Raw genomic sequence first — 12,880 nt, 5'->3', positions numbered from 1 at the left:
AACTAGATGGACACATTTGTGTAGGATGAGATGAACCAGAGCATATGGCACAGATAGTAGATGGGTTAGGAGCAAGTGAACTCTTGGACACCATAAGGGCATCAATTTTTCTAGTCAACCCCTCAATCTTGGCCATGAGCATGGGTGTTTCACTAACCTCGTAGAGACCCCCTCTTTTGGCTTCATGGGATCTCCTATCAACATTAAATGACGAACCCCATAGCTGAGATTGATCACTCAACGTTTCAAAGAAGTCACATGCCTCACTAGCACTCATACCCATCAAACTCCCACCACTCGTTGCATCTACCATGGATCTAACCTGGGGTGTAAGACCTTGATAAAAGTATTGCACTAAATGCCATTTCTCAAACCCATGATGCGGACACCTACGGATCAAATACTTCCATTTCTCCCAAGCCTCATAAAAGTGTTCACCCTCCTGCTGCATAAAGTTGGAGATTTCTCTCCTGAGAGCTGTAGTTCTCTGAATGGGAAAGTACTTGGACAAAAAATTTGTGACTAATGTGTCCTATGAAGTAATGCTGCCCACCTCCAAGGAATTAAGCCAAGACTTGGCCTTATCCTTAAGTGAAAATGGAAAAAGTCTTAACTGGATAGAGTCATCTGAGAAATTCTAGAATTTGAAAGTCGCATAGATATCTAAGAATTCCTTGATGTGGTAATAAGGGTCCTCCTTCTCCAACCCATAGAATGTAGGGAGGAGTCGGATCACACCCGGTTTCAACTCATAATTGGTGGCAATAGTCGGTGGCAATATAATGCAAGAAGGTGATGTGAAGTGGGATGGGATAGAATAATCCCTCGGCTCTACGGTCACCTACTGCAGGTAACTGTAATGGTTCACCCTGATTGGCCATGGTAGCTCCTAACTTGACTCAGGTGTTTTCCTACAAATAAGTTCTACCTCTTCAACAAAGGGAGCTAATGGTTCACCTAGGGAGCGGCACCCGTGCATAAAAACACAAAAAGAAACAAAACTAACTATCAAATTAAGCTAACAAACTCACTACTAAAAATACGAACTAACTAGAAGAAATAAAAATAACTCCATACAAAATTACCAAGATAAAATTACGAAAGCAAAAACTAAAATAAAAATAAATCTAACCTAAGACCATGGAGAACAAAGAAATACACTTAATACGTGCCTCCCCGGCAACGGCGCCAAAAACTTGATGTGAAATTTAATTACATCGGTTTTTATACCTCGAAAGTGTACGAATCGTTCATGTAATCTAGCGGGAAGCGAGGGTCATATCCACAGGGAGGACTGAATTTTGTGTATTCTTCAGTCAACTAGCCTAACCAAATATGATGAATTAATCTAAACTAAACACTAATTATATCCTAAATTATCAAGCAATAATCTGATTAACTACTTGCACAACAGGAAACATCAACTCTGGATTTTATCGTGATTTGTGCCTCTCTCGAGCCCCACGTAACCATGAATCCGAATTCTCAATCCTTGCGTCAAGCCCCTCTCGGGCGCATAGAGTAATGACAAAGATCGGATTACAATAGAATGAAGAGAATCAATTTCCTATTATGATGATGCTAAAATTATCAACTCTGAATTTTATCGTGATTCGTGCCTCTCTCGAGCGCCACGTAACCACGAATCCGATTTCTCAATCCTTGCTTCTATCCCCTCTCGGACGCATAGAGTGAAAGACAAAAATCGGATTAAAATACCAAAATCCAACCTAGATTACAATCCTACCCTAACTATCTAATTTAATCAAATATCCGAAAAACAAATATTCGATAAACATTAATTTTCAAACCAATTTTAATAAACATTCAAAACCTAAGTTCAAACTATAGGAAAATTAAATTCCAAAATGATGGATTACTCCCCTTCTCCTTCCTCTCGCTCGGGCAGCAAGCTTGTTCTCACGGGTGCTGCAATTTCCCGAAATTGGTGGCTTTGGGTAGCAAGAGCGAGTGGCCGGAGGTAGAGACGACGCCGACGAAGAAGGATAGAAACCCACGGACGGAGGTGACGATCGACGAAGAACGGAACGAAGCTGAAGTCCTCTAACCGGCTCTCTTGTGTCTCGATCGGAGTCAGAATAGCTCTAAAAATGGTCGGAAATAGGTAATTGATGCCGGAGGATGGTCGGAATGCGGAATTGGCACCGGAGGAGCCCTCTCGGCATGGCAAGCAGAAACTGGCACTATTGAAATCGTCGCGACGGAGACTCTCTCGAGCTCTCCTCGGTTGTCGAACGGCGGTGGCGCGGTGAACGACGGCTGGAAATCCTCTCGGTACTCCCCTGTTTTGGTCGATGGTCCCCTGTTTCGGTCGACGCTCCTCTCTTTTCAATACAATTTGCCCTAAAAAATACTACCTTTCACCAATGGAATTTTGGTAAATATCTCCTTCTCCACCAAAATTCTCCTGAAATTCCACAATTGAATCCATAAAAATCATTTCAGGAAGAAATAAACCCTAAAAGCAATGAAATATAATTCAGGAGAGAAAAATATGCAATATAGATAGTGATTAATGCCAAATTCAATAAATGCACGTTTTATTTGAAAACCGATAAATAACCACCTATAACAAAATTATAAGGGCTATTCTATTATAATTAACCATGTTGTCATGTCAGAATCTGGCATCTATCACATGTACTCTGATTACAACAAGTTATTGATGTCAATGAAGTATTTCACTTTTCCATAAATTCAACATTCAACATGTTTCAAGCATGCATATCCAGACTTGAAACATGTTAGGATCAATTAGAAATCTCTTTCTCATCAAATTTCAAGTTCTTAGGGGTTGTACTAGTGAAATTTCCCAAATGTGGATAACAAAACTTTAGTGTTCATTTTTAGTACATCAAAAAATTTCTTCACTGACATTTATTATTGTTTTCAATTTTTTGCTTACACAAACACTAAAATTTTCATTTTTTTGTGATCTATTTGGCTTATCTTTTTGTTTACGAGAAAAAAGGGAGAGTGAAAACTCAAGTTTGGATTTGAAAAAAAATTGATCATCCAAAAATGGAAATGCATAAATGCAAAGAGAGATAATTCCAAAAAGAATCTGTAATTTTTAGAGATTTTAAAATCTTTTAGTTTTTTTATATATATTAGGTTTAGCAATCATTAGAAGAGGGGGGCGACAGATTTTTAACTAAGTGTGGACTCCCAAACCATAAGTCAATTCTAACAAAAATTATAGTTGTTACGCATCATTGTAAATATTCCACTCCACGTTAACTTGAGAATTTATTTTTTTCTACTCCTTTAATTTACGATGATCTATGATTGTTAGGTCAGCTTTTTGTAAACGGGCAAAAAGTGTCTTGTTTGGCTCTAGTAAATATCCCACCGAACATTAACTTGAGAATATAGTTTTTTCTATTCCTTTAAAAATTTGGATCATTAGCTGATTTGAATCTTCAACATGTTTCAGGAATGCATATCCATATATAAAATATGTTAGGATTGATTAGAAATCTCTTTCTCATAAAATTCCAAGCTATTAGGGGTTGTACTAATGGAATTTCCCAAACATGGATAACAAAACTTTGGCGTTCATTTTTAGTGTGTGAAATTTTTTTCTTCACATAAATTTATTATTGCGATCTATTTTCCTTATCTTTTTGTTTACGAGAAAAAAGGGAGAGAGAAAATTCAAGTTTGGATTTGAAAAAAAATTGAACATGCAAAAAGGAAACACACAAATGCAGAGAGAGATAATTCCAAAAAGTCTCCAACTGCTAAACCATATGTTATTTCTAACAAATATTATAGGCATTACACATCATTAATCGATCAAAACCTTTACAATGATCTATAATTGTTTGGTCAACTTTTTGTAAATGGGGAAAATGTGGGATGTTTGGCTCGGGTAAAATCCCACCGCAAGTTAACTTGAGTAAATAATTTTTTCTACACCTTGAATTTTTTTTTCATTAGGTCATTTGTATATTCAACATGTTTCAAGCATGCATATCCATATTATAAACTATGCTAGGATCAATTAGAAATCTCTTTCTCATCAAATTCCAAGTTATTAGGGTTTGTACTTGTGGAATTACCTAAATGTGGGTAACAAAACTTGGTGTTCATTTTTAGTGCGTGAAAAAATGTATTCACTGACATTTACTATACATTTCAATTTCTTGCATACATATACTCTAAAATTTTCATTTTTTGTGATCTATTTGCCTTATCTTTTTGTTTACGAGAAAAAAGGGAGAGTGAAAACTTAAGTTTCGATTTGAAAATAATTAAACATCCAAAAATGGAAGTGCACAAAAGCACAGAGAGATAATTCCAAAAAGTATTTTTAATTTTTAGGGATTGTAAATTCTTTTAGTTTTTTATACATATTAGGTTTGCAATGATCAGAAAGGGGGGCGAGGGATTTTTAACTGAGCGTTGAGTCCCTAAACATAAGTAATTTCTAACAAAAAATATAGTTGTTACGTATCATTAATCGATCAAAACCTTTACGATGATCAATGATTGTTAGGTCAGCTTTTTAATAATTGGCAAAAAGAGGGTTTTTTGGCTTGGATAAATATCCCACTGCACGTAAACTTTAGAATATAATTTTTTTCTACTCCTTGAAATTTTTGGATCATTAGGTCATTTGCATCTTCAACATGTTTCAGGCATGCATATCCATATTTAAAACACGTTAGGATCAATTAGAAATCTCTTTCTCATAAAATTTCAAGATATTAGGGGTGAAAAAATTTGGTGTTCATTTTTAGTGCATGAAAAAATTTACTTCACTTTCATTTATTATAGTTTTCAATTTTTTGTATATAAAACTCTAAAATTTTCATTTTGTTCAGATCTATTTGCCTCATTTTTTTGTTTACGTGAAAAATGAAAGAGTGAAAATTCAAGTTTGGATTTGAAAAAAAATTGAACATCTAAAATGGAAATGCACAAATGCAGAGAGAGATAATTCCAAAAAGTATCGATAATTTTTAGTGATTGTAAACTCTTTTAGTTTTTTATATAAATTAGGTTTTGCAATCATCGAAAAGGAGGGGGGGGTGGGGGGGAGAGGATTTTTAACTGAGTGCTGACTCCCAAACCATAAGTCATTTCTAAAAAATATTATAGTCGTTACGCATCATTAATCGATCAAAACCATTACGATGATCTATGATCGTTAGGTCAACTTTTTGTAAATGGGCAAAAACTCGGTTGTTTGGCTCGGGCAAATATCCCACCGAACGTTAACTTGAGTATATAATTTTTTCTACTCCTGGAAATTTTTGGATCATTAGGTCATTTGCATTTTCAACATTTTCAGGCATGCATATCCATACTTAAAATATGTTAGGATTAATTAGAAATCTCTTTTTCATCAAATTCCAAGCTCTTAAGGGGTTGTACTAGTGGAATTTCCCAAACGAGGATAACAAAACTTTGGTGTTCATTTTTAGTGCGTCAAAAAATTTCTTCACTGACATTTATTTTTGTTTTAATTTTTTTGCTTACACAAACTCTAAAATTTTCATTTTGTTGTGATCTATTTGCCTTATCTTTTTGTTTACGAGAAAAAAGGGAGAGTGAAAACTCAAGTTTGGATTTGAAAAAAAATTGATCATCCAAAAATGGAAATGCATAAATGTAGAGAGAGATAATTCCAAAAAGTATCTGTAATTTTTAGAGATTTTAAACTCTTTTATTTATTTTTATATATATTAGGTTTAGCAATCATCGTAAAAGGGGGGCGTGGGATTTTTAACTGAGTGTTGACTCCCAAACCATAAGTCATTTCTAACAAAAATTATAGCCGTTACGCATCATTCATCGATCAAAACCTACGATGATTTATGATTGTTAGGTCACCTTTTTTTAAATGGGAAAAAAGTTGGTTGTTTGACTCGGGTAAATATTCTACTCCACGTTAACTTGAGAATTTAATTTTTTCTACTCCTTGAAATTTTTTGATCATTAGGTCATTTGCATCTTCAATATGTTTCAAACATGTATATCTATATTTAAAACATGTTAGGATCAATTAGAAATCTCTTTCTCATAAAATTCAAAGATATTTGGGGTTGTACTAGTGGAATACCCAAACATGGATAACAAAAGTTTGGTGTTCATTTTTAGTGCGTGAAATTTTTTTCTTCACTTACATTTATTTATTATAGTTTTCAATTTTTTGCTTACATAAACTCTAAAATATTCATTTTGTTGTGATCCATTTACCTTATCCTTTTTTTTATGAGATAAAAGAGAGTGAAAACTCAAGTTTGGATTTGAAAAAAAATTGTACAACCAAAATCGAAATGCACAAAAGTAGAGAGAGATAATTCAGAAAAGCTTTGGTAATTTTTCCGGATTGTAATGTCTTTTATTTTTTTATATAAAATAGGTTTTGCAATCATCGAAAAGAGGGACTTTTAACTGAGTGTTGACTCCCAAACCATAAGTCATTTCTAACAAATATTGTAGTCGTTATGCATCATTAATCGATCAAAACCATTATAATGATCTACGATTGTTAGGTCAACTTTTTGTAAATGGGCAAAAACTAGATTGTTTGGCTCGGGTAAATATCCCACCGCACGTTAACTTGAGTATTTAATTTTTTCTACTCCTTGAAATTTTTAGATCATTAGGTCATTTGCATTTTCAACATGTTTCAAGCATGCATATCCATACTTAAAACATGTTATGATGAATTAGAAATCTCTTTCTCATCAAATTCCAAGCTCTTAGGGGTTGTACTAGAGGAATTTCCCAAATGTGGATAAAAAAAATTTGATGTTCGTTTTTAGTGCGTCAAAAAATTTCTTCACTGACATTTATTATTGTTTTCAATTTTTTGCTTACGCTAACTCTAAAATTTTCATTTTGTTGTGATCTATTTGCCTTATCTTTTTTTTTACAAGACAAAAAGGAAAGTGAAAACTCAAGTTTGGATTTGAAAAAGAATTGTACATCCAAAATGGAAAAGTAGAAATGCAGAGAGAGATAATTCCAAAAAGTATCGATAATTTTAAGGGATTGTAAACTCTTTTAGTTTTTTATATAAATTAGGTTTTTCAATCTTCGAAAGGGGGGGGGGGGGGGGGGGGGGGGGTGTGAGGGATTTTAACAGAGTGTTGACTCCCAAACAATAAGTCATTTCTATCAAATATTTTAGACATTACGCATCATTAATCGATCAAAACCTTTATGATGATCTATGATTGTTAGGTCAACTTTTTGTAAATGGGAAAAAGTGGGTAGTTTAGTTGTTACATCACCACACATTAACTTGATTATATAATTTTTTCTACTCCTTGAAATTTTTAGATCATTAGGTCATTTGCATCTTCAACGTATTCCAGGTACTCATATCCATATTTAAAACATGTTAGGATCAATTGGAAATCTATTTCTTAAAAAATTCCAAGCTATTAGAGGTAGTACTAGTGAAATTTCGAAAATATAGATAACAACAGTTTGGTGTTAATTTTTAGTGCGTGTAAAAATTTTCTTCACTTACATTTATTATAGTTTTCAATTTTTTTGCATACATAAACTCTAAATTTTTCATCTTGTTGTGATTTGTTTCCCTTATCCTTTTGTTTACGAGAAAAAAGGGAGAATGAAAGCTGAAGTTTGGATTTGAAAAAAAATTGAACAAAATTGGAAATGCATAAATGCAGAGCGAGATAATTCCAAAAAGTATCAATAATTTTTTTGTATTGTTAACTATTTTCATTATTATATAAATTAGGTTTTGCAATCATCGAAAAAGGGGGGAGGGGGGGTGAGGGATTTTTAACTGAGTGTTGACTCCCAAACCATAAGTCATTTTTATCAAATATTATAGCCGTTACGCATCATTAATCGATCAAAACCCTTACGATGATCTATGATTGTTATGTCAAATTTTTTAAATGGGCAAAATGTGGGTTGTTTGACTCTTACATATCCCACCGCATGTTAACTTGAGTACTTAATTTTTTGTACTCCTTGAAATTTTTATATCATGAGGTCATTTGCCTTTTCAACATGTTTCAGGCATGCATATCCATATTTAAAACATGTTAGGATCAATTATAAATCTCTTTTTCATAAAATTCCAAGCTATTAGAGGTTGTACTAGTGGAATTTCCCAAACCTGGATAACAAAAGTTTGGTGTTTATTTTTAGTGTGCGAAAAAATTTTCTTCTCTTAAATTTATTATAGTTTTCAATTTTTTGCATACATAAACTCTAAAATTTTTAATTTGTTGTGATCTATTTGTGTTATCTTTTTGTTTACGAGAAAAAAGGGACACTGAAACCTCAAGTTTGGATTTGAAAAAAAAATTAACATCCAAAATGGAAATGCACAAATGCAGAGAGAGATAATTCCAAAAAGTATCTATAATTTTTAGGGATTGTAAACTCTATTAGTTTTAATATATATTAGGTTTTGCAATCATTGGAAAAGGGGGAGCGAGGGATTTTTAACTGAGTGTTGACTCCAAAACCATAAGTTATTTCTAACAAAAATTATAGCCGTTACACAACATTAATCGATCAAAAACTTTACGATGATCTATGATTGTTAGGTCAGCTTTTTGTAAATGGGCAAAAACTGGGTGGTTTGGCACGAATAAATATTCCACCGCACGTTAACTTGAGAATTTAATTTTTTATATTCCTTGAAATTTTTGGATCATTAGGTCATTTGCATCTTCAACATGTTTAAAGCATGCATGCCATATTTAAAACTATTTAGGATCAATTATAAATCTCTTTCTCATAAAATTCCAAGATATTAGGGGTTGTACTAGTGGATAAAAAAAGTTTGGTGTTAGTTTTTAGTGTGGGAAAAAATTTTCTTCACTTACATTTATTATAGTTTTCAATTTTTTGAATACATAAACTCTAAAAATTTTATTTTGTTGTGATTTTTTTACCTTATCCTTTTGTTTATGAGAAAAAAAGGAGAGTGAAAACGCAAGTTTGGATTTGAAAAAAATTGTACATCCAAAATGGAAATGTACAAATGCAGAGAGAGATCATTCCAAAAAGTATAGGTAATTTTTAGGATTGTAAACTCTTTTAGTTATTTATATAAATTAGGTTTTGCAATCATCGAAAAAAGAGGGGGTGAGGGATTTTTAACTGTGTGTTGACTCCGAAACCATGAGTCATTTCTATCAAATATTATAGCCATTACGCATCATTAATAGATATAAACCTTTACCATGATCTATGATTGTTAGGTCAACTTTTTGTAAATGGACAAAAAGTGGGTTGTTTGGATTTTATATATCCCACCGCACGTTAACTTGAGTATATAATATTTTCTACTTTTTGAAATCTTTGGATCATTAGGTCATTTCCATCTTCAACAAGTTTAGGCATGCATATCCATATTTAAAACATGTTTGGATCAATTGGAAATCTCTTTCTCAACAAAATCCAAGCTATAAGAGGTTATACTAGTGGAATTTCCAAAATATAGATAACAAAAGTTTGGTGTAAATTTTTAGTGCATGAAAAAATTTTCTTCACTTACATTTATTATAGTTTTCAATTTTTTGCATACATAAACTCTAAAATTTTCATTTTGTTGTGATTTGTTTCCCTTATCCTTTTTTTTACGAGAAAAAGGGAGAATGAAAGCTGAAGTTTGGATTTGAAAAAAAATTGAACAAATTGGGAATGCATAAATGCAGAGAGAGATAATTCCAAAAAGAATCGGTAATTTTTAGGGATTGTAAACTCATTTAATTTTTTTTATATATTAGCTTTTGAAATAATCGGAAAGGGGGGAGGGGGGGGGGGGGGGGGGGGGGGGGGGGGGTCACCCATACCAATAGTCATTTCTAACAAAAATTATAGACGCATCATTAATCGATCAAAACCATTACGATGATGTATGATTCTTAGGTCAGCTTTTTTTTAAATGGGTAAAAAGTGGGTTGTTTGGCTCTGGTAAATATCCCACGACACGTTAACTTGAGAATTTAAAATTTTTACTCCTAGAAAATTTGGATCATTAGGTCATTTGAATCTTCAACATGTTAGGATCAATTAGAAATCTCTTTGTCATAAAATTCCAAGTAATTAGAGGTTGCACTAGTGGAATTTCCCAAACATGGATAACAAAAGTTTGGTGTTCATTTTTAGTGTGTGAAAAAAATTTGTTCCCTTACATTTATTGTAATATTCAATTTTTTGCATACATAAAAAATAAAATTTTCCTTTTGTTGTGATCTATTTGCCTTATCCTTTTGTTTACGAGAAAAAAACGGAGATTGAAAACTCAAGTTTGGATTTGAAAAAAAATTGAACATCCAAAATGGAAATGAACAAATGCAGAGAGAGATAATTCCAAAAGTATCTTTAATTTTTAGGGATTATAAACTCATTTAGTTTTTTATATATATTAGGTTTTGCAATCATCGGAAAAAGGAGGGTGAAGGATTTTTAAGTGAGTGTTGTTTTCCATACCATAAGTCATTTCTAACCAAAATTATAGCCGTTATGCATCATTAATCGACCAAAACCATTACAATAATCTATGATTGTTAGGTCAGTGTTTGTTAAATGGGTAAAAAGTGGGTTGTTTGGCTCTGGTAAATATCCCACCGCACGTTAATTTGAGAATTAAATTTTTTCTACTCCTTGAAAATTTTGGATCATTAGGTCATTTGCATCTTCAACATGTTTCAGGCATGCATATCCATACTTAAAACATGTTAGGATCAATAAGAAATCTCTTTCTCATAAAATTCCAAGCTATTAGAGGTTGTACTAGAGGAATTTCCCAAACATGGATAACAAAAGTTTAGTGTTCATTTTTAGTGGGTGAAAAAATTTTCATCTCTTAAATTTATTATAGTTTTCAATTTTTTGCATACATCAACTCTAAAATTTTCATTTTGTTGTGATCTATTTGCGTTATCTTTTTGTTTACGAGAAAAAAGGGACAGTGAAACATCAAGTTTGGATTTGAAAAAAATATTAACATCCAAAATGGAAATGCACAAATGCTGAGAGAGATAATTCCAAAAAGTATCTATAATTTTTAGGGATTATAAACTCTTTTGGTTTTTTTATATATATTAGGTTTTGCAATCATAGGAAAAGGAGGAGGGGGTAACTTAGTGCGGACTCCCAAACCATAAGTCATTTCTAACAAAATTTATAGCCGTTATACATCATTAATCTATCAAAACCTTTACGTTGAACTATGATTGTTAGGTCAGTTTTTTGTAAATGGTCAAAACTGGGTGATTTGGCACTGATAAATATTCCACTGCACGTTAACTTACGAATTTAATTTTTTATACTCTTTGAAATTTTTGGATCATTAGGTCATTTGCATCATCAACATGTTTCAGGCATGCATATCCATGTTTAAAACATTTTAGGATCAATTAAAAATCTCTTTCTCATGAAATTCCAAGATTTTAGGGGTTGTACTAGTGGATAAAAAAAGTTTGGAGTTCGTTTTTAGTGCGGGAAAAAAATTTCTTCACTTACATTTATTATAGTTTTCAGTTTTTTGCATACATCAACTCTAAAATTTTCATTTTGTTGTGATCTATTTGCGTTATCTTTTTGTTTACGAGAAAAAAGGGACAGTGATACATCAAGTTTGGATTTGAAAAAAATATTAACATCCAAAATGGAAATGCACAAATGTAGAGAGAGATAATTCCAAAAAGTATAAGTAATTTTTTGGATTGCAAATTCTTTTAGTTATTTATATAAATTTGGTTTTGCAATCATCAAAAAAGGTGGGGTGAGGGATTTTTAACTGAGTGTTGACTCCGAAACCATAAGTAATTTCTATCAAATATTATAGCTGTTACACATCATTAATCGATCAAAACCTTTACCATGATCTATGATTGTTTGGTCAACTTTTTGTAAATGGGCAAAAAGTGGGTGGTTTGGTTCTTACATATTTTTCTACTCTTTGAAATTTTTAGATCATTAGGTCATTTGCATCTTCAACAAGTTTCAGGTATGCATATCCATATTTAAAACATGTTAGGATCAATTAGAAATTTCTTTCTCAACAAAATCCAAGCTATTAGAGGTTGTACTAGTGGAATTTCCAAAATATAGATAACAAAAGTTAGGTTTTAATTTTTAGGCGTGAAAAAATTTTCTTTACTTACATTTATTATAGTTTTTAATTTATTGCATACATAAACTCTAAAATTTTCATTTTGTTGTGATCTATTTCCCTTATCCTTTTGTTTACAAGAAAAAAGGGAGAATGAAAACAAAAGTTTGATTTTGAAAAAAAATTGAACAAAATGGAAATGCACAAATGCATAGAGAGATAATTCCAAAAAGTATCTGTAATTTTTAGGGATTGTAAACTCATTCAGTTTTTTTTTTATATATTAGGTTTTGCAATCATCGGAAAAGGGGAGGAGGGAGGGGGGAAGCTTCGTAGGACTTTAAACTGAGTGTTGTCTCCCATACCATAAGTCATTTCTAACAAAAATTATAGCCGTTACGCATCATTAATCGATCAAAACTGTTACGATGATCTATGATTGCTAGGTAAGCTTTTTTTAAATGGGTAAAAAGTGGGTTGTTTGGCTCTGGTAAATATCCCACCGCACGTTAATTTGAGAATTTATGAATGAAAGAAATTAAAAAATATAATAAATGTAAGTGAAGAACATTTAGAGTTTATGTATGCAAAAAATTAAAATAAATGTAATGTGAAGAAAAATTTTTCATGCACTAAAAATTAACACCAAAATTTTGTTATCTATATTTTGGAAATTCCACTAGTACAACCTCTAATAGCTTGGATTTTTTTGAGAAAGAGATTTCTAATTGATCCTAACATGTTTTAAATATGGAGATGCATGCCTTAAACATGTTGAAGATGCAAAGG

At 32.1% G+C, this 12,880-nt stretch overlaps 1 non-coding gene across 1 annotated transcript; it reads left to right on the top strand.

Annotated features, from left to right (window-relative positions):
• The first annotated feature begins 371 nt into the window (after nucleotides 1-371).
• LOC137952415 (small nucleolar RNA R71) lies at nucleotides 372-478 on the top strand. The gene has a single exon (XR_011112248.1). It is a non-coding gene; the product is annotated as a small nucleolar RNA R71 (small nucleolar RNA).
• The last annotated feature ends 12,402 nt before the right edge of the window (nucleotides 479-12,880 follow it).

Source organism: Aristolochia californica, unplaced genomic scaffold, assembly GCF_029961685.1.
Source record: "Aristolochia californica isolate CCGP_79_NKW_82.1479 unplaced genomic scaffold, dmAriCali1.0.hap1 SCAF_15, whole genome shotgun sequence".
NCBI classification, from domain to species: Eukaryota; Viridiplantae; Streptophyta; class Magnoliopsida; order Piperales; family Aristolochiaceae; genus Aristolochia; species Aristolochia californica.
Note: the sequence above shows the minus strand (reverse complement) of the source record. Positions and strands in the feature narration are given on the sequence as shown.